This window comes from Piliocolobus tephrosceles, chromosome 6 (genome assembly GCF_002776525.5).
Source record: "Piliocolobus tephrosceles isolate RC106 chromosome 6, ASM277652v3, whole genome shotgun sequence".
Lineage (NCBI taxonomy): Eukaryota > Metazoa > Chordata > Mammalia > Primates > Cercopithecidae > Piliocolobus > Piliocolobus tephrosceles.
In genome coordinates, this window is record NC_045439.1 from 1,947,669 (window position 1) to 1,965,924 (window position 18,256).

Below are 18,256 nucleotides of genomic sequence, written 5' to 3' on the forward strand. Positions count from 1 at the left end.
TCCCAGACCGGACTGCAGTGACTTGGTGTACACTAATTTTACCATTGAGTGACTATCTCTAACAAATACATTTTAACTGTGCAATACCCTATGCTTATAAAAGCCGTCCCTCCCCTATGTCAAATGTTCTCTCACTAATGTCAGTGCCTCACTCAACACTCTCCTTCACTGGGAAAAATATCATTCAACAAGTATCCAAGTATCCACTATGTGCCAGGCACTGTGCCAGGTTCACAGGTCAGCTCACCCCAATCTGAACCCAGCTCTGCCACCAGATTTGTACCCTAATGCAGTGCTGCCTCAACAAATCACACAAACATAGCAGTTTCAAACAATGCAAATTTATTACAAGTCCAGGTGAACTCAACTGGATTCCCTGCTTAGGGTTTCCTAAAGCTAAATCAAGGTGTTGGCAGAGTTGCCTTCCCTACTGGCAGTGCATTCAGGCTGTTGGCCAAAACCAGGCCCTTGCAATTGTAGGATCAGTCCCTTGCAAACTCAGTCCCTTGCAACTGTAGGACTGAAGTACCCGTTTCCTTACCTGCTGTCAAGTGGGATCCAGTCTTTGCTCCTAGCTATCCATATTCCATTCTCATGCTTTCCATGTGGCCCCTCCAAGCAATGACATTTCAAATCTCTCGTTTCAAATTTATCTGACTCCATCCCGAGAAAGTTCTCTGCTTTTAAGAGCTTATGTGATCAGACTGGGCCCACTCAGACAATCTAGCTAATCTTCCTATCCTATGATCTGTAACCTTAATTACAGCTGCGAAAGCTCTTCCACCAGGTAACATTACATAGTTACAGGTTCCAGTGAACATCTTTGGGGGAGTCATTCTGCCCATCACCACCATTTGCTACAGGAAGTTGGGCAAGTCACTTTACTACCAAAACCTATTGCTTCATCTACAAAATCATGAAATAATCAGTTGACGATAAAGCCATCAACCTCAAAGGTTGTTGTGCGGATTCAATAACACAGCTATATTTAGCTGAGTGCCTGCTACATGCTGGAAACTCTGGCATTGAATACATATGCACCTAGAGCCCAGGAAGCTACTTCGGGAAGAATTTTATCAAAGCTAGCACTACACATAGACAAACATTGCCTGTCACTGGTTAAACACAGAAGTTAAAGTGTTTACAGCAATTTCACAAAGCAATTTTACATATGTTGAATTTCTTTTTTTTTTTTGAGACAGGGTCTCACTCTGTTACCCAGGCCGGAGTGCAGTGGCGCGATCTCAGCTCACTGCAACCTCTGCCTCAGGGACTCAAGCGATTCTCCCACCTCAGCCTCCTGAGTAGCTGGCACTGCAGGCACAAACCACCATGCCCGGGAAATTTCTGTATTCTTTTGGTAGAGACAGGGTTTCACCATGTTGGCCAGGCTGGTCTTGGAACTCCTAACCTCGAATGATCTGCCTGCCTTGGACTCCCAAAGTGCTGGGATTACAGACATGAGCCACCACACCGAGACTGAATCTAATAATTTTTTAAATGGGATTAGTATGCTGTCTTTTTTCATTTCATTGCTCTAAAAATTCATTTTTATTGATTTTATAAAAGACTCAGCCCATGAAGACTAGAAATTGTAAAAACTTGTCCTTAGTGCTTAATACATCTATAGTTTCTGACAAGGTCAGTAATAATTTACTTCCAATATCACAATGAGTTATTTAATAGCAATGCTATTAAGACTGTTAAGACTAAGGAGTAAGTGATGGACCATTAAGTAGAGGAGGCCGCCTACGGGATCATTTACCAGAGTAGCTCAAGGAAATAGTGTCAAACACACAAACAGCCACTCCAAAGTTGCACAAGGGGTCTCTTGGTCCCCTCTAGGCCTCCAAGAACCAAATTTACCAAAGATTCCAAGGGTGTACTTGAAAGAACTCTACAAAGGCTTGAAGCAACCCACAAAAGCTTGACCCAGAGTCTGGGCCTATCCATCACATCAGACAAAACTAACAAACAAGAGTCACTTTAAAAAAGAAGAAGCCAGGCACAGTGGCTCACACCTGGAATCCCAGCACTTTGGGAGGCCAACATGGGTGGATCACAAGGTCAGGAGTTCAAGATCAGCCTGGTCAACACAGTGAAACGCTGTCTCTACTAAAAATACAAAATAGGCCGTGCACAGTGGCTCACGCCTGTAATCCCAGCACTTTGGGAGGCCGAGGCGGGTGGATCACAAGATCAGGAGATCGAGACCATCCTGGCTAACACAGTGAAACCCCGTCTCTACTAAAAATACAAAAAAGTTAGCCGGGTGTGGTGGCGGGTACCTGCAGTCCCAGCTTCTCGGGAGGCTGAGGCAGGAGAATGGTATGAACCTGGGAGACGGAGCTTGCAGTGAGCAGAGATCGTGTCACTGCACTCCAGCCTGGGCGACAGAGTGAGACTCCATCTCAAAAAAAAATACGAAATAAGCTGGGCGTGGTGGCGTGCACCAGTAATCCCAGCTACTTGGGAGGCTGAGGCAGGAGAATCACTTGAACCCAGGAGGCAGAGGTTGTGGTGAGCCAAGATTGCGCCACTGCACTCCAGCCTGGGCAACAAGAGGGAAACTCTGTCTCAAAAAAAAAAAAAAAGAAAAAGAAAAACAAAACCACCTTCTCAATGGTAAAGGGTGTCGGACTGGGGACTGAGCAAGAGTGATGGAGATACCCCAAGCTCAAGGTACTTCTCCCAGGGCCTTCTTTAAAGAGAAGAGGGAGCAGGTGTTTCTACTCACCAAATCTAGGTCTTTCCTTTAAAAACAGAGGACATCCTTTTGCCTTTTTATTTCCACCAAAATCAAGTGAACAGAGTAACTGATGGTAGCTACTTAAAGAATAGTGAGGCCGGGCGCGGTGGCTCACGCCTGTAATCCCAGCACTTTGGGAGGCTGAGGCGGGTGGATCACGAAGTCAGGAGATCGAGACCACGGTGAAACCCCGTCTCTACTAAAAATACAAAAAATTAGCCGGGCGCGGTGGTGGGCGCCTGTAGTCCTAGCTACTCAGGAGGCTGAGGCAGGAGAATGGCGTGAACCCGGGAGGCCGAGCTTGCAGTGAGCCGAGATCACGCCACTGCACTCCAGCCTGGGGAACAGAGCGAACCTCCGTCTCAAAAAAAAAAAAAAGAATAGTGAGACGAGGAGGGAGTTCATAAAACTGAACAAAGATCCAGCATTTGCACTACCTGGTATTTACCCAGTGAGTTGAAAACTTATGTCCACACAAAAACCTTGCCAAGGGTGCCTGTAGTCCCAGCTACTCGGGAGGCTGAGGCAATAAAACGGGGAGAACCCAGGAGGCCAAGCTTGCCGTGAGCCGAGATCCTGCCACTGCACTGAAGCCTGGGCAACACAGCGAGACTGCATCTCCCAAAAAGAAAAAAACAAAAAAGTGCCAAAACTTGGAAGCAGGCCGGGTGCAGTGGCTCACACCTGTGATCCCAGCACTTTGGGAGGCTGAGGTGGGCAGATCACATGAGGTCAGGAGTTCGAGACTAGCCTGGCCAACACGGTGAAACCCTGTCTTTATTAAAAATACAAAAATTAGCCAGGTGTGGTGGCACATGCCTGTAGTCTCAGCTACTCAGGAGGCTGAGGCAGGACAACCGCTTGAACCTGGGAGGGGGAAATTGCAGTGAGCCAAGATCAGGCCACTCTACCAGTTCACTCCAGCCTGGGCGACAAAGTGAGACTCCATCTCGCGGTGGCGGGGGGTGAACTTGGAAGCAACCAAGCTCTCCTTCAGTAGGTGAATGGATACATTGTGGTACATCCAGACAGTGGAATATTAATCAGTGCTAAAAGGAAAGCAGCTATCAAATCATGGAAAGGCACGGAGGAATCCCAAATGCATAATACTACTAAGTGACAGAAACCCATCAAAAAGGCCACACATATTGTGTGATTCCAACTAGATGACAGTATGGAAAAGCAAAATTATGCAGACAGTAAAAAAATCAGTGGTTTCCACGTGGTGTAGGGAAAAGGAGGCATGAGCAGGTGGGGCCGAGAAGATCTGTAAGGCAGTGAACTCCTCTGTAATGCGTGACTTTAGGCGTTTGTCCAAACCCACAGAACGTCCAGTACCGGGGTGAACCCTCCTGCAACGATGGCCTCTGGGTGACGAAGACGCAGCGATGCGGGTTGGCCGGCTGTCACGAAAACCCACACTTGACACAGACGCTCACAGGGGAAACTGTGGGAGGGAAGGGGCCTATGGGACCTCTACCCTCCGCTGCCTTCTTCTGGAAACCTGAGAGTGCCTCAAAAACTGGTCTGTTAATTTAAACATTAAGAACTGAAGAAAAACAACAACAACAAAAACTCTAGCTCAGCTTCCTTGCAGGCACCGCTCTGGGCCGCGCGTCGGGTTGTGTAGTGACCCCTCCCCCCGGACGGTCAGGGGTCCCTGGAGCCCCACGAGAGCGCACGGGCTCGAGAGAAGGATCTGGGTGGCCCGAGCCCTCGTCGCCAGGTCTCGCCCGGCCGCCCTCGAGCCGCCTCCGCCCCGCCCGCGTCCTACCTTTCGAACGCAGCGGCCTGCTGGGACGGAGCTTGGGCCAGGGCCGCAGCCTGGGCCGCGGGACCGAAGCCGGGGGCCACGTCCTGGCGCTGAGCCTCCTCCCTGGCCGCCCCGGCCGGGAAGGCGGGTGGCGCGCCCAGCAGCTCCACATTGGTCACGGTCTTGCCGATGGTGAACCAGTCGTTGATCTGCTCGACGGTGAGCTTGCGCAGCATCCTCAAGGGCCAAGCGTCGGCATCCCTCAACTGCCGGGTCTCCGCGGCGGGAACAGGCGACGGCGGAAATGCGCTCTGGAGGCCCCGCCCCCGCTCGAGGCCTTCCAATCAGAACGCGCCGCGCGCCGTTGTGGGCGGGCTCCGGCCCGGCGCGTGCTGCCCGCGCTGGTTGGTCCTCGTGCCGCCCGCCGCGCCCCGCCGCGCTAGGCGTGCTGGGAGCCGCCGCCCAGAGAGAACCCAGGCTGAGCCTTTCCAGGGTCGCAGGGGAAGCTTAACAAAGCCCGGAGGCTGGCCCTGGAGTCTGTTTGACGGGAGTTCCGGGGCAACCCCTGCGTGTACAAGAAAATGTCCTCCGGTCACTCCCTGGCCTCCCCGTTTAGAGGCTGCTACTTCGGAGGTTTGTGCGCTTCGAGCATACCGGGGGAGGTCGGAGGTACCAGCACATCCTTGCACCTAATATGGGGAGAGGGGGCAAGAAGAAGGTCAGGAAGGTCTTGGAGAAAATAACGCCAGGGGGACTCCTGCAGGATACCGGCTAATGAGCCGGGCAAAGGAGGACCCAGGATTATAGGGGAGGGCAGGCGGCCCTGATAGCTGAGAGGAGGATCATAACTGAATTCATCTTCCTTCCTAAACCTGTGTCTCAGGTGGCGGTGTCAGACTCACAGCTGGACACAAACAGGTGCGGACAGGAGGTCCAGGTGACACATGGACAAAAGCTACAGGCGGAGGTGGTCCTGGCCCATCTCTAGAAGGCGGAGGGTGGAGAACAGAGCCCTAGCAAACTCCCCAAAAGAAGCAGCAGAGGCAAGAAATTCAGCAAAGGATGCCCAGGAAGGCAGCCACATGTGCAAGGGAAGGGAGGGTCAGAAGAGAGACATGGCCACCTGGCCGGGGTATGTTCCCCTCATTGCCCAGGGCAGGATCTATCTGACCCATGTGGGCTCTCAGGAAAGAGCCATGTGAACAAATACAGAGAGGGTATCGAGAGCATGGCTCTAAGCAGCAGTGTGAAGCCCGAGCAGTGGCAAATAAGAGGGCGGTTTGAGAACAGGGTAGACAGAAGTCAGCCAGGTAGGTCGAGCTATTGGTGTCTCAAAAATTGAACCCATAATCATACTAAGCCACGAGTTCTGGCTCCAAATCCTGGCCTAATGTGCTCTGGACCTCATGGTAGGACTTTGCCAAATATGACAGCTTCCAAAAAGTGCCTCAACACACTTTGCCAGGAAGAAATAACTTGCTTTTTTTTTTTTTCTTTTGAGGCAGGGGCTCACTCCTGTCGCCCAGGCTGGAGTTCAGTGCTGCAATCAGGGCTCACTGCAGCCTTAACTTCGTGTGCTCAGGCGATGCTCCCACCACAACCTCCTGCATAGCTGGGACTACAGGCTCACGCCACCACCACACCGGCTAATTTTTTGTATTTTTAGTAGAGACAGGGGTTTCACTGTGTTGCCCAGGCCGGTCTCAAACTCCTGGGCTCAAGCAATCTGCCTGGGAGCCCTTGGCCTCCCAAAGTGCTGAGACTACAGGCATGAACCACCATGCCCAGCCATGTTTCTCAAAAAATAAGAAAAAAGGTAATCATAAAGTAATCGGGAATCATAAAGTATGTCATTCAGCATTGATTGGAAAATATTGTAACTTCACACTGTATGTGGAGACTAGGACATAATTCAGAATTTTACAAAATATATTGAAGCCACTTGAAGCAACTCCAGAACTCACTGACACTTGTTTTTTTGTTGTTTGTTTGTTTTGTTTTGTTGTTGTTTTGAGAGTCTTGCTCTGTCGCCAGGCTGGAGTGCAGTGGCACAATAGCTCCCTGCAACCTCTGCCTCCCAGCTTCAAGCGGTTCTCCTGCCTCATCCTCTCGAGTAGCTGGGACTACAAGGGAGCACCACCACGCCTGGCGAATTTTTTGCATTTTAGTAGAGATGGGGTTTCACCATGTTGGCCAGGGTAGTCTCAGTCTCCTAACCTCATGATCTGCCCACCTCAGCCTCCCAAAACACTGGGATCATAGGCGTGAGCCAACGCACCTGGCCTGTTTTTCTAGGATGTTGCCGTTCCCATGTGCTGTCATCCTTTGTTGATGTCACAATGAATACGATTTTAAGTGGAAGATGCTTTTCAGAAACATTTTCTGCAGGGTGTTTTCTATATTCTTTGATCTTTTGGGGCTACTAGCTAATCCTTCTGAGTTTTGATTTTTTTTTTTAAACTGCAATCTGAAGATACTCTCTTGATGCTTCTTTGGAAATTTGCCAATTTGGAAAGTTGTCATAGTGTTTCCTGACCAAACACGAGTTAACATTCTGAATCATCACAGACTGAATGGCTTTGAGCACCCTTCATTTGATTCAGTAGTTCTTGGTGCTCCCCACTCACTTGGTCAAGTTCATCTTGCATTCCTGTCCAAAGTTCAGAGTTAAAAGAAACAGCTTGGGCCGGGCGCGGTGGCTCACAACTGTAATCCCAGCACTTTGGGAGGCTGAGACGGGCAGATCACGAGGTCAGGAGTTCGAGACCAGCCTGACCAACATGGTGAAACCCCCATCTCTACTAAAAATACAAAAATTATCTGGGCGTAGTGGTGCATGCCTGTAATCCCAGCTACTCAGGAGGCTGAGGCAAGATAATCGCTTGAACTCAGGAGATGCAATGAGCCAAGATCACACCACTGTAGTCCAGCCTGGGCAACAGAGCAAGACTCTGTCTCAAAAAAAGAAAAAAAACAGTTTGACATCAGGTAGATCTTCATGGACTTGCCACATCTAGGCCAGAACACATGGGAAGGCCACTGAACCCCTAGTGGGCCATGGTATTTTGGGGAGGTTTTGCATATTTGCATTCACTGAGCATTTGGAGCATTTGAGCTGTCCACCAAAAAGGGGAAACTAACAACTGAGAGCAGTTACAAATGGTGTTGGTGCCATTAAGCAGCACTCTCCTTAAAGCAGAGGAAGCTGTGCTCGAAGTGTATTGCTATCTTCTCCAGCCTTCCTAGTCACAAGATGCAGCATTCTGAACTTTGACTAAATCTGCTGGAGTGGCTCTTTCCTTAAACATTTGGGTTTTTTTGGCCAGGCGCGGTTGGGTGGATCACGAGGTCAGGAGATCAAGACCATCCTGGCTAACATGGTGAAACCCCGTCTCTACTAAAAGTACAAAAAATTAGCTGGGCGTTGTGGCAGGGGCCTGTAGTCCCAGCTACTCCGGAGGCTGAGGCAGGGAGAATGGCATGAACCCAGGAGGTGGAGCTTGTAGTGAGCTGAGATTGCACCATTGCACTTCAGCCTGGGCAACAGAGCGAGACTCCGTCTCAAAAAAAAAAGAAAGAAAGAAAAAGACTCCGTCTCAAAAAAAAAAAAGAAAGAAAAAGATGTGCATTTCTTAGGGTATTTTGGATTTGAAACTAAAGACATTAAAACTCTCTTGGTCTGAGCACAGGGGCTCACACCTGTAAACCGACACTTTGAGAGGCCAAGGTGGGAGGATCACTTGAGGCCAGCAGTTCAAGACCAGCCGGGCAACATAGCAAAGTCTATTGATCTCAAGTCTAGTTGGAAGTTCAGAAGCTCTGTCTTGAAACAGCTCTCCATGATGTTCTTAAGTTTCTCCTAAATGCTTGTTCTTGTCCTCAGCAGTGTTACAAGTCATTATAAATCTAAAACATTTTTACTATAGGACAGTTGTTCTCAAACCTGGTCTGGTCTCAGAACCCCTCTCTTAAAAGTTGCTGAGGGCCCTAAAGAGATTTTGTTTATGTGGGTTATGTCTATCAGGGATTATGACTGAGAAATGTTTTTACTTATTCATTTTAAAATAATAGGCCGGGCGCGGTGGCTCAAGCCTGTAATCCCAGCACTTTGGGAGGCCGAGACGGGCAGATCACGAGGTCAGGAGATCGAGACCATCCTGGCTAACACGGTGAAACCCCGTCTCTACTAAAATAATACAAAAAACTAGCCGGGCGAGGTGGCGGGCGCCTGTAGTCCCAGCTACTCCAGAGGCTGAGGCAGGAGAATGGCATGAACCCGGGAGGCGGAGCTTGCAGTGAGCCCAGATCCGGCCACTGCACTCCAGCCTGGGCGACAGAGCAAGACTCCGTCTCAAAAAAAATAATAATAATAATAATAATAATAATAATAATAAACCCGTTTGATGTTGAAGAGTGTATTTTTGTAAAACGTCACTGTGTTTTCCAAAAAACATTTTGTGTGTGCGTGTGAGAGGAATGACGCTTTTACATTTTCAAAGATCCCTTAGTGTCTAGTTGCATGAGAAACAGCTGGATTCTCAAATCTGTTTCTGTAGTCATTCTGATGTGATATCACAAGTCACATGACCCTGGAAAACTCCACTGTACATTGTGAGAGAATCCTAATGAAAAAGACAAGGCCAGCTCCGGTGGCTCACGCCTGTAATCCCACACTTTGGGAGGCCGAGGCAGGCAGATCACTTGAACTCAGGAATTAAAGACCAGCCTGGGCAACATAGCAAAACCCTATCTCTAGCAAAAATACGAAGATTAGCCAGGCATGGTGGCACGTGCCTGTAGTCCCAGCCACTTGGAAGGTTGGGGTGAAAGAATCACTTAAGCCCAGGAGACGGAGGTTGCAGTGAGTGGAGATCGCGCGATCGTACTCCAGCCTGGGTAACAGTGGAGCCCTGTCTCAAAAATAAAAAAGGCGAAGACTATTTACCATTATGAAGAAAATAGTTTTGACCCACACTTGGAGAACTGCTACCCTAAGACAAAGTTTTCAAGTTTTCTGTGCAGTTTCATTTGACCCTAAGCTCTTTTCCCTTCCAGCAGGACCACGTTCATTGTTGTTCATTCCTTCCTGCAATCTCATCCTTGAAAATTTTAGGATCTCCAGATTTATTAAGCTAAGTGGAAAAGTTAAGCCCTGGAAACTGAGGCAGGTAACGTAGCTGTTTTTCTTCTCTAGTACATGACACTTGCTGACTTGTGTTGAGATGTTACACATTAACCAGCCTCCCCAGTCTTCATTCAAAACTAGGCTAAGTAACATTGGCGATAGAGAGCCTTGGTAACTGTTACCTCTTTACAGCAGGATGCTAAGCAGTCTCCCTTACTGTGATCAGTAGCAGTCAGTCAAGTCTTCTATCTCTATGTTAGCCTTCGTATGGAAAATGTAACTCAGTTTTCAGCCCCTAATTTTGCCTGTATGAACAATCCTCACTTGAGCACTGATCACTTTTTTTTTTTTTTTGAGATGGAGTCTTGCTCTTGTCGCCCAGGCTGGACTGCAATGACACAATCTCAGCTCACTGCAACCTCTGCCTCCCGGGTTCAAGTGATTCTCTGGCCTCAGCTGAGTAGCTGGGATTATAGGCGTCTACTACCATGCCCAGCTAATTTTTGTTTTGTTTTTGTTTTTGTTTTTTTGTGTTTTTTTTTTTTTTTTTTTGAGCCGAAGTCTCACTCTTGTCCCCCAGGCTGGAGTGCAATGGTGCGATCTCGGCTCACTGCAACCTCTGCCTCCTGGGTTCAAGTGATTCTCCTGCCTCAGCCTCCTGAGTAGCTGGGATTACAGGCACCTGCCATCACGCCCAGCTACTTTCTGTATTTTTAGTAGAGAGGGTTTCACCATGTTGGCCAGGCTGGCTCGAACTCCTGACCTCAGGTGATTCGCCCTCCTCGGCCTCTCAAAGTACTGGGCCAATTACCATTCTTTGGTGTTCAGGTGTACCTAGATGCCTCATACTTTGTGCTTGAATAAATTGTTTTAACTGGATCCGGGCGGGGTATGGTGGCTCACGCCTATAATCCCAGCACTTTGGGAGGCGGAGGTCAGTGGATCAGGAGGTCAGGAGTTGGAGACCAGCCTGGCCAACATGGTGAAACCCTGTCTCCACTGAAAATACAATTAGCCAGGCGTGGTGGTGGGCGCCTATAATCCCAGCTACTCCGGAGGCTGAGATCACACCACTGCACTCCAGCCTGGGCGACACAGCAAGACTCCATCTCGAAAAGGATGCTTTTAACTGGATCCTAAGCCTTTTTATTACTTTATCTTGACACATCTGAGCTCGTTTTCCTTGTGCCTGAATAATGAACATTTATTTTACTGTGGATCTGCTCGTGATTATTTCAGTCCTAGCTGCACCATTTTATAAACCCCCCACCATTTCACAGACCCCGGTCAGAGTGAAACATTCCATGGGGGCTCCGGCCATAAGCAACATCCTGCCCAACCGCCTGACTGCAGGAGCATCCTTATCACATCCTGCCAGGAAGCCAGCCATACTGCCCAGACCGATCCAGCCCACACCTATAATTACCCCAGCCTGGAAGCAGCAGTGAGCTCGGGCACTAAGCTGGTTACCCTCTCCACAGGTGTTTGCTGGCAGTAAACCTGCATTGCTGTTGAAGCAACCATCTCTTTCCTCTCTCCCGCTTCATCGTGTGTGTGTGTGTGTGTGTGTGTGTGTGTGTCGTCTGTCTTTAACCCTTGCCTTCCCTTCAAAACCTAATAATTTCCTCTTTTTTCTTTTTTTCTTTAAAGATGGGATCTTAATACATTGCCCAGGCTGGTCTCAAAATCCTGGGCTCGAGCAATCCTCCCAAAGTGCTGGGATTACAAGCATGAGCCACCATGCCTGGCACAATTTCTTCAGTCTTAGTTTGTCCTAAACTATCTTTATTTCACCTTTTCCGAATGCCAATTTCCCTGTGTATAGAATTCTTGATTGGCGGTTATTTTCTTTGAGATTTTATCTTTATCTTTTCTGTGGCTTTAGTGTGAGATTTCAAGGTACTGTTTTGTTTCTGTTTATCTGCCTGCTTGGTTTCTGTAAGACTTTTTGAATCTTTGGCATGATTTTTTTATCATCACTTTTGGAAAATTCTCAGCCATTAGCTCTTGAAATATTTCTGCCTCACCTCTTTCATTTCCTTCTAAGATACCAGTTACCCATATGATGGCCTTTCCTGCTGTAGCCTCTTATTTTCTGAATGACTTCTTCTATCTTGCAGTTTATTCTTCAACTGTCTAATCTGCCAAACCCATCCAATTTTTTTTTTGTTTTGCTTGTTTGAGACAGAGTCTCACCCTGTCGCCCAAGCTGGAGTACAGTGGCACCATCTTGGCTCACTGCAACCTCTGCCTCCAGGGTTCAAGCGACTCTCCTGCCTCAGCCTCCCAAGTAGCTGGGATTACAGGCGCGCACTACCACCACACCCGGCTAATTTTTGTATTTTTAGTAGAGAAGGGGTTTCATCATGTTAGCCAGGCTGGTCTCAAATTCCTGAACTCAAGCAGTTTGCCTGCTTTGGCCTCCTAAAGTGCTGAGATTAGAGATTACAGGCCTCACAAAGTGCTGAGCCACTGCGCCCAGCCTCCATCCAATTTTTATTTGGCTTTTTTTTTTTTTTTTTTTTTTTGAGACGGTGTTTCACTCTTGCTGCCCGGGCTGGAGTGCAATGGCGAGATCTCAGCTCACGGCAACCTCTGCCCCCCGGTTCAAGTGATTCTCCTGCCCCAGCTTCCTGAGCAGTTGGGATTACAGGTGCCTGCCACCACGCCCAGCTAATTTTTGTGTTTTTAGTAGAGATGGGGTTTCGCCATGTCGGCCAGGCTGGTCTTGAACCCCTGACCTCAGGTGATCCGCTCGCTAAATTGTTTTCTTTATGATTTCTAGTTCTCTACTGCAAAATACTTCTGGAAAAAAAAAATAGAGAGAGAGAGAGCTACCATACCCGGCGTGTGTGTGTGTATATATATATATTTATAGTTTTATAAAGACTGTTAAGTCCAGAGTCTGGAGCCCCTGTGGAAGTTTTATATTAATCTGCTGAGAAGAATATGCACAGAATACAGACATAAAAATGTGCTGAGCAGGCCGGGCGCGGTGGCTCAAGCCTGTAATCCCAGCACTTTGGGAGGCTAAGGCAGGTGGATCACCTGAGGTCAGGAGTTCAAGACCAGTCTGGCCAACATGGTGAAACCCCGTCTCTGCTAAAATACAAAAACTAGCTGGGCGTGGTGACTGGCGCCTGTAATCCCAGCTATTGAGGAAGCTGAGGCACGAGAATCGCTTGAACCCGGGAGGCAGAGGTTGCAGTGAACCAAGATCGTGCCAGTGCACTGCAGCCTGGGCGACAGAGTGAGACTCCGTCTCAAAATACATATATTTTATACATGCGGAGCCAAATAATTAACAATGCAAAGGGGCAAGACACACCACTGAAATGGGAGACTTAGTCTTTAACATAACAGTAAAGAGGGTCCTTTAGGTTAACCAACCCTCCCGGTTTGTGTAGAACTTTCCTAGTTTCAGCGTTGAAGGTCCTGCGTCCCAGGAAACCCATCAGTCATGGGAAGATGTAGAGGGTTAGCCACCCCACGGTGACACACGCGGGCACACCCCTAACGCATCCTGTCCCCGCCACTTCTTGCCTGCGGCACCAGGCGGCCGCCGGGGGCGCTGTGGTGCGCAGGCGCCGCTGGGGAGGCACTCTGTCGTTGCGGCGTAGCTACTGCTTCCGCCTTCCCGGCAGCCCCTGCGCGCGCGTGCGCGCTCGGTGACCTTTCTGAGTCGGCTGCAGGTTTGTGGTGCGCTCCGAGGCGTCTGTCCTGCGCCAAGGTGAGTGCGGGGACCTAGACCGGGCCCCCGAGGTGCGAGATGGCGGGGGCGGGAGGGCGAGAAGCCGCCTTGGCCCCAGGTGACCTTGGGGTCCCACCCCTCCGCCGGCACACGCCTGGTTTTCCGCCCGGCCTCCCCTTCTCTAAAGGGAGACAGGCCAGGGTCGGTTGCCAGAGAGAAGCATCGCCTAGGCCTGCGCCGCGTTTCCCTCCTTGGCGTTAACGCGCTCGGTGCGCCTGTATTCTCCCACGCTTTTGACGGGGAGCGTCCCCTGGCCTTGAGAGGTCCAGCCGCCTAACCCGGAGGCTACGCAGAGTTAGAGAAGTCAGAGTCCAAGCCAAGCACTCTGACTCCACATCCAGTCCCTTCTCTCCTTTATAACTCAGGGTTCCTTGCACCACGCTTGTCCTCCCCGTTATGCTGTACGTGACAACTTGGGTGAGGCAACAGGGAAACTGAAGAGATCGTATGATGGTGATTGAAATTGTATGGAACTCGCGGGTCAGACATTTCCCATTTCCAGTGTCCGGTAATAGTTTGCCCTTAATGTAATGTGCCAAAACTTTGCAGACTTAAGTGGATACAGTAGACACACGTTTGACCTGTGAATAAGATGGATTTTTAAAAGGTCTGGTGCTGCAAAACTGACACACACACACAGCTAGGAAATGTTCCTGGGCAGAATGGACTCAAGAAAGTAGGGGCCGGCCAGGCTTGGTGGTTCACCCCTGTAATCCCAGCCCTTTGGGAGGCCGAGGCGGGTGGATCACGAGGTCAAGAGATGGAGACCATTCTGGCTAACATGGTGAAACCTCGTCTCTACTAACAATATAAAAATTAGCCGGGCCTGGTGGCAGGCACCTGTAGTCCCAGCTACTCGGGAGGCTGAGGCAGGAGAATCGCTTGCACCCAGGAGGCGAAGGTTCCAGTGAGCCGAGATCGCGCCATTGCACTCCAGCCTGACGACCGAGTGAAACTCCGTCTCAAAAAAAAAAGTAGGGGCCCTCGTTTTATTATATATTGGGAACATATAGCCGGGCTTGGTGGTTCACGCCTGTATTCCCAGCACTTTAGGAGGCCGAGGCGGGACGATCACGAGGCCGAGAGATCGAGACCATCCTGGCTAACACAGTGAAACCCCGTCTCTACTAAAAATACAAAAAATTAGCCGGGTGTGGTGGCACACACCCGTAGTCCCAGCTTCCCAGCTACTCAGGAGGCTGAGGCAGGAGAATCTCTTGAACCCGGGCGGCGGAGGTTGCACTGAGCCAAGATCGCACTACTGCACTCCAGCCTGGGTGACAGAGCAAGACTCTGTCTCAGAAAAAAAAAGAAAGAAAGAAAGTAGGGGCCGGCTGTGCACGGCGGTTCACGCCTGTAATCCCAGCCCTTTGGGAGGCCGAGGCGGTCGGATCACGAGGTCAAGAGATGGAGACCATTCTGGCCAACATGGTGAAATCCCATCTCTACTAAAAATACAAAAATTAGCTGGGTGTGGCGGTGGGCGCCTGTAGTTCCAGCTACTCGGGAGGCTGAGGCAGGAGAATCGTCTGCACCTGGAAGGCGGAGGTTGCAGTAAGCCGAGATAGCACCATTGCACTCCAGCCTGACGACTGAGTGAAACTCCATCTCAAAAAAAAAAAAGTAGGGGCCCTCGTTTTAGTATGTATTGGGAACATGTCACTTGTACAGGCAAATATGGCAACTAAAGTCAAGGGGAAAGGAGGGGGAAAGGTATTTGCAAGCTACTGTATAGCAGGCCCCTGTTGCACTGGGGACCAAGGGTAATTTTGTAAGGAGATCATACTAGGGTGCCTGGGCCCCGAGCAAAATGTCAGGATGACTCAGTTTCTTTAGTCCCTTCTTACCGTAGCCATCGTACCCTCCCAGTTTACTTTGCCCTTTTCCTTCTAGACCCTCATCTGACCTTGCTCTGTCCGAAGCCCTTAACTGGCCTAAATGAGGGCATCATTTTTAAGTCTTCCTTCTGTTAGAATCCCAGTGGCTTAGTATTAATTATAGCCATCAACTGGATATTTGTATCAATTCTGTTACTGCTGTGATCATTCACTGAATTCTTTGGTGTTGTTGTTGTTGTTGTTGGGTTGGGGGGAGTCTCACTCTGGTTGCCCAGGCTGGAGTGCAGTGGTGCAATCTCTGCTTACTGCAAGCTCCACCTCCCAGGTTCAAGCGATTCTCCTGCCTCAGCCTCCCGAGTAGCTGAGATTATAGGTGCCCACCACCACTAATTTTTGTATTTTTAGTAGAGACAGGGTTTCGCCATGTTGGCCAGGCTGGTCTCGAACTCCTGACCTTAAGTGATCTGCCCGTTTTGGCCTCCCAAAGTGTTGGGATTACAGACGTGAGCCACCATGCCCAGCCCGTTCTCTGGGTTTTTATTCCATACCAGGCACTAGGCTGTGTCCTTTAGGTTTCCTCTCTGAATTACATTGACAGCCCTGTGGGGGCAGGTGGAGGTATCCATGTTTCACAGAAAAAGAAACCTCTGAAACAACAGCTAAAGGGACTTGCCCAAAGTTGAGAGCTGACCAGGGAGAGCTGGTGTTGGAGCCCAGGATTCCCAGGCTTCCAGACCCATTGGTCCTGTAGAATGCTTCCTTCCCAGTCATTGCGGAGAGAGAGGGATTCACTCCATGCCTCTGAACTCTTCTAGTCTGGGGTTTCCAGAAACCTCTGGGTCTTGTTTGGATCATCTCTGACATATTCCCAAAGCAGGGCTGTTGGTTTCTTGGAACCTCACACTCTGTCAGAGCATTCAAGTACAGTTTGAGGACAGGAAATTTGCGGGCGGACTATCTGCAAGGTGTTCCAGGAGAAGGACACAGTCACATCCTGCAAGGTCACACCTCAGGCCAGCCTTCACGACCATCCTTGCCTAAATAAGTCCTCTCATAGGGAAGAGCAGGAAAGCAGGTGTTGGAGGCAGGTTCTCGTCATCGCGAGCATGACGTACAGATCTGGTGTGAGTGCAGTCCTGCTAACCTGCCGCGGACCCTTGGGCAGCTTTCCCCAAGTACCCATTTTATAGGAGTGGAAAGCAGCGTAGGAAGTAAGTATGAAAAGCACTTTTAAAATGCTGTTAAAGGGATGGAAACAGAACTAACCACATCAGGGCAGTCCCTGCGGTGGCTCTGGCCTGGCCTCCCCATTCTTGCCTGACTCAAGACACTAACTTAGTTCCTGGTTCAGTGCCCTGTGGTGCTCCTGTGTCCAGTAGCTTAGCTCCCACAGTGGGGAAGGAATCGAAGGGGCTCTGCAGCCCCCACCAGCTGCCCTCAAATCCATCCAGGCCAGTTCCAGATTCTGAACTAAATTTTCTTCATGATATTGTCAACACAGGAAACAAAAAAACCCTAAAGCAAAAAAAAAAAAAAAGTTGTTAAATTTAGAGAACAGTTTTAGAATAAAAGCTAAACTCTATGCTAGCCTCCAAGGCCCTGGTACTTTATGTAACAAGTATTTAATACACAGTACCAGACACTCAGCGTTTGACATAGAGTTACTCTATGTTATTCTCCATAACAACCCCTTGAGGTGGATCCTGTTTTTATCCCTGTTTTACAGATGAGAAAACTTAAGCGGTTTAAGTTAGCCAGGAAGTGACAGCCAGGATTTGAATCTGGCACCGTGGCCTCCCTATTCCTTCCAGCTCTCCAAGTTCATTCTGACCTCAGAGTCTCTCCCGATGCCGAGGATTCCTCTCCCAGATATCCTGACCCTTTATTGTTTCTCAGCTCCTAAAACAATGTCTGGCACCTAGTACATGCTCAGTGCACATTTGCCAAGTGTTTCGGTGATTTGAGGGCCGCCATTGACCTTTGACTAGGTTGGGCTTGTGAAGGATTCAGTGCTGTCAAGCTGACAGGCAGAGCTGCGAAGTGTGGGAAAGGGAGAACGCGGCCAAGCAGTCGGATCCTTGGAGCCTGAGTAGTGATGTGAAAGGAGCAGTGAGTGGGGCTCAGGTGTGGGCACAGGGAGGGCGGGGCGGAGGCAGCATTACAGGTCGCAGCCAACGCACAGTTCGTTCGTTCGTTCTTTTTTTTTTTTTGAGACAGAGTCTCACTTTGTCACCCAGGCTGCAGTGCAGTGGTGTGATCACGGCTGCCTGCATCTTCAACCACACAAGCTCTAGCAGTCTTCCCACCTCAGTCTCCCAATAGCTGTGACTAACATAAAAAATTAGACAGGTAAGCACCACCACACCTGGTTAATTTTTTATGTTTTGTGGATACTGGGTCTCCCTATGTTACCCAAATTAGTCTCAAGCTCCTGGACTCAAGTGACCCTCCCACATCGGCCTTCCACAGCACTGGGATTACAGGCATGAGCCACCACACCCAGCCAAAGCAGCTTCCAAGTGAAATAAGAAGTGCTTAGATCTAGTCATTCCTCACAGCTATTTGACTGTAGTTTAATAGACCACTTCAGATGTTAAAAAGCATATTAAAATGAAAATGAGGGCATCTAATTTGGGGTCTATAGTAGAGAGTAAACTGTTTTGTTTTGTTTTGTTTGAGATGGAGTCTCGCTCTGTCGCCCAGGCTGGAGTGCAGTGGTGCGATCTCGCCTCACTGCAAGCTCCGCCTCCCGGGTTCACGCCATTCTCCTGCCTCAGCCCCCTGAGGAGCTGGGACTACAGGCGCCCGATACCATGCCCGGCTAATTTTTTGTATTTTTAGTAGAGACGGGGTTTCACCGTGTTAGCCAGGATGGTCTCGATCTCCTGACCTCGTGATCCGCCCATCTCGGCCTCCCAAAGTGCTGGGATTACAGGCGTGAGCCACCACGCCCTGCGAGAGTAAATTGTAAAAGTAATAAAAAGCATGATTTTAGGCCGAGACGGGCGGATCACGAGGTCAGGAGATCGAGACCATCCTG

General features: G+C 49.5%; 1 protein-coding gene across 1 annotated transcript in view; it reads left to right on the plus strand.

The window, feature by feature from the left end:
* The first annotated feature begins 13,254 nt into the window (after window positions 1-13,254).
* Window positions 13,255-18,256, plus strand: part of ATP5MPL (ATP synthase membrane subunit 6.8PL) — a 13,626-nt gene continuing 8,624 nt past the window's right edge. The window contains exon 1 of the mRNA XM_023205747.1: window positions 13,255-13,357. The gene's annotated coding sequence lies outside the window, so the exon portion shown is untranslated. The remainder of the gene's footprint in view (window positions 13,358-18,256) is intronic.